The 4,112-nt window shown below is 43.7% G+C and overlaps 2 pseudogenes; one reads left to right on the forward strand and one right to left on the reverse strand.

Moving 5' to 3' along the window:
- Positions 1-328: 328 nt before the first annotated feature.
- Positions 329-935, forward strand: LOC114631252 (annotated as a pseudogene).
- Positions 936-2,086: 1,151 nt separating this feature from the next.
- On the reverse strand, positions 2,087-2,755 carry LOC114631250 (annotated as a pseudogene).
- Between the last annotated feature and the right edge of the window lie 1,357 nt (positions 2,756-4,112).

Genomic DNA, 4,112 nt, shown 5'->3' on the forward strand with positions numbered 1-4,112 from the left:
CAGACCAAGAAAGAAATATGATATGTACTCACTTGTAAGTAGATATTAGCTGGGCGGTGGTGGCACACGCCTTTAATCCCAGCACTTGGGAGGCAGAGCCAGGCGGATTTCTGAGTTCGAGGCCAGCCTGATCTACAGAGTGAGTTCCAGGACAGCCAGAGCTATACAGAGAAACCCTGTCTCAAAAAACAAACAAAAAAAAAAAAGTAGCTATTAGTAGACTGATGTGGCGAGGAAGAGTGTTGGGCTTACCTCACTGCTTTCCCGAGCTCTTCCTCCACTGGCTTCCTCCTCAGATTGCTTTTCCCGAGAGCTTACTGGTTCAGACATGGCAACCTGTAGTCCCAGTGTCGTGATTAAAGATGATCAACCAGGTTATGACCTAGATTTGTTTTGTATACCTAATCATTATGCCGAGGATTTGGAAAAGGTGTTTATTCCTCATGGGCTGATTATGGACAGGACTGAAAGACTTGCTCAAGACGTCATGATGGAGATGGGACGCCATGACATTGTAGCCCTCTGTGTGCTCAAGGGGAGCTATAAATTCTTTGCTGACCTGCTGGATTACATTAAAGCACTGAATAGAAATAGTGGGTAGACCCGTTCCTATGACTATAGATTTTTATCAGACTGAAGAGCTGCTGTAATGATACATCAACAGGGGACATAAAAGGTATTGGTGAGGTGATCTCTCAACTTTAACTGGAAAGAATGTCTTGATTGTTGAAGATATAACTGACACTGGTAAAACAATGCAAACTTTGTTTTCCTTGGTCAAGCAGTATAGCCCCAAAATGGTTAAGGTTGCTGGCTTACCGGTAAAAAAGACCTCTCGAAGTGTTGAATATGTCCTTAACTATAATGAGTACTTCAGGTATTTGAATGATGCTTGTGTCATCAGTGAAACTGGAAAAGCCAAATACAAAGCCTAAGACGAGTGCAAACACTCCTGTTTGAATCTGCAAACAGGAGGAGTCCTGTTGATGTTGCCAGTAAAATTAGCAGGTGCTCTAGTCCCATGGCCATCTGCTTAGTAAAGCTTTTTGCATGAGCCTTCTATGAATTTTATGGTTTTCATTTTTAGAAATATCAGTTGCTGTGTCCCTGAACTTTTGATTTGCGCTATAAGCCTATAGGGAGCCTATCAGTTCCCTCTGGTAGATTGTCGCTTACCCTGTGAGAAAAACATATCCCTTAAATTACCACTGTTAAATAATAATACTGAGATTGTATCTGTAAGAAGGATTTAAAGAGAAGCTATATTCGTTTTTTAATTGGTATTTTAATTTTTATATATTCAGGAGAGAAAGGGGCATTTTTTCTTTATTTTTTCGAGACAGGGTTTCTCTGTGTAGCCCCGGCTGTCCTGGGACTCACTCTGTAGACCAGGCTGGCCTCGAACTCAGAAATCCACCTGTCTCTGCCTCCCAAGCTCTGGGATTAAAGGCGTGCGCCACCACTGCCCAGCTAAGAAAGAGGCATTTGATATTGTTCATTTGGAACGGTCTGAAGCTCAGATTCATATCAGTAACAGCATCTAAAGGTAACAGCGAAATAAACGTGTTTCAACAGTGTTGGCTGTATTTTCCCACTTTCAGTGAATCGTTGTCAACAGCTCCTTTTAGACGCAAATAAATAAATTCTAAAAAGTTGCCCAAAAATGTAGATATTAGTAAAAAACTAAAGTATAATCATGCTACAATCCACAGCCCAAAGAAAGAAGCTAAGTAATAAGAAAGGCTACAGAGGAGAAGATTGACTATCACTGAGGAGCAGAAAGAGTGTAGACATCTTGGGTGGAGAGGGAGAGAGGAGTGGATGGGGGAAAGTGGGGATTGAAACAGTAGGGATCAGGAGGAGGGACAGACAGAGAGAGTACTCGGACAGACAACTGGAATGGGCTGTTGTATATCTGGGAGGAGCTAGAAACCAAGGGAAATGGGCACTCCCAGGAATTTATCAGGGTTATCCTAGCTAGCACTCCTAGCAATGTGGGATATGGAAACAGAAACCGACATTCCCTGTAATCAGCAAAGACTTCCAATGGGAGGAGTAGGACAATAACCCAGCCACAAAAGGTTTTTTTTTTTTCAATATATAAGTCCTTTATTGCCCAAATTGTACTTGTGATCAGGATCTTGTTTCTGGAGCTAGGAATCTGAGGCCTCACTCGTCAGCCTGCTGCACAGTTCCCTTCTCAGACACATAGATGCCATCCAAAAACTTTCTGATCTTTGTTTTTAACTGTTGTAGCTTGCTGAATCAGAGCCGCTGAATTTGAAACAAGCTCAGTATCATTTCCTTCAAGGATTAATTCATCCTTCTGGGCTTGGGAGACAGAACAATCAACACCTGTCCTCATCCGAACCCTGCGGATGTATTTTTCACCCAAGATATTTCGAATTTCAACCAAAGATCCATTCTCCTGAATAAAGGCGTTGATGGGGAAGTGAGCGTACACAGACCTCATCTTGTAACGGAAGCCCAGTGTAACACCCTTGATCATGTTATGAACATGACTGCAGATGGTTCTGACAGTGGCCAGTTCCTTTCTTTTACCCCCCCACCACCACCATTTGTCAACCCGTAGCCTTTTCTTTTTCTTTCCAAGAAGACTCAGCTCTATGTTGATGTGATTGAAGTCCCTCCGCAGAGTTCCCCTGGGGCCCTTCACAATGACGGTGCGCCCCTTCAGAGTAATGTCAACATTTTCCGGAATGTCGACAGTCTGATTGCTGAGAATGGTCTTCATTCTCGCAGTAGATGGGGCAAAGAAAGCAGCCACAAAAGTTTTAACCTACCAATTGTCCTGCCTACAAGATGTGCAGGATGAGCAGAGGTTGAGGGAATGGTCAGCAAATGACTGGTTCACCTTGAGGTCCATGACAAGAGAGAGCCCCAACAACACTGTTCACGATATTCTGCTGTACTTGCAGACAATAACCTAGCATAACTGTCATCAGACAGGCTTACCCCACAACTGATGGAAACAAATGCAGTAACCCACAAGCAAACATTAAGCAAAGCTTGGGGAATCCTGTGGAAGAGGGACATGGACTGTAGGAACCAGTGGGGTCAGGGACACCACAAGAAAAGTTACAGAATCAACTAATTGGGGCCTCATAGAGATTGAACTGCCACAAGAAGGCATACATGGGATGGACCTAGGACCCCTAAACTTATCAAACAGTTGTGAATCTGAGTCTTCATGTGGAACTTCTAAAGGGGGAGCAGGGGCTGTCTCTGACTACATTGTCTGCCTCTGGATCCCTTTCCCCTAAATGGGCTGACTCATGCAGCCTCAATAGAAGAAGATGCCTAGGAGAATATCTGTGAGGTCCTGCACAGCCTGGTCTTCAAGAAGATCTCTAGGACAGCCAGCAATATAGAGAGTGACTTGGTCTCAAATAGCAAGCAAGGAAGCAAACAAGCAAACAAACCAATCCTCAACATCCTTAGCCATCAGAACAATGTAAAATAAAATTACTTTGAGACTCTCTCTTACCTGGTCAGAATGGCCAAGGTAATTAAATTCAACAAGAGCTTATGTTCATGGGAAAAGAGGAATACATCCTCATTGTTGATGGGTATATCCACCCCATCCTCGCCATCTTTTTTTTTTGGTTTTCCGAGACAGGGTTTCTCTGTGTATCCCTGGCTGTCCTGGTACTCACTCTGTAGACGTCGAACTCAGAAAGCCGCCTGCCTCCGCCTCCCAAGTGCTGGGATTAAAGGCGTGTGCCACCACCGCCCGGCTTTTTTGTTGTTGTTGTTAGTTTGTTTGTTTGTTTTTTGTTTTGTTTTGTTTTGTTTTGTTTTGTTTTTGGCCATCTTATTTCTATACTAGCCTTACTGAACAACTCACCCTGGATATCAGCAGGCTCTCCCATCTTGTCAACATCCTTCCTGGTGGTTCTGGTAAGTGAGGCTGGAGAATCAGCTGTGATCCACAAGATACCAGGCCACTAGATGAAACCTTTGTGTTGCTGTGATACTTGATGTTAGTCAGCTGGAGCTGAGAAATTATCAGTGATCAAGAAAGAAAAAAAAAACAGCAGGGGCTGAAGAGATCGCTCAGTGGTTAACAGCACTGGCTGCTCTTCCAGAAG

The sequence above is a fragment of the Grammomys surdaster genome, unplaced genomic scaffold (assembly GCF_004785775.1).
Source record: "Grammomys surdaster isolate TR1022 unplaced genomic scaffold, NIH_TR_1.0 354, whole genome shotgun sequence".
Lineage (NCBI taxonomy): Eukaryota > Metazoa > Chordata > Mammalia > Rodentia > Muridae > Grammomys > Grammomys surdaster.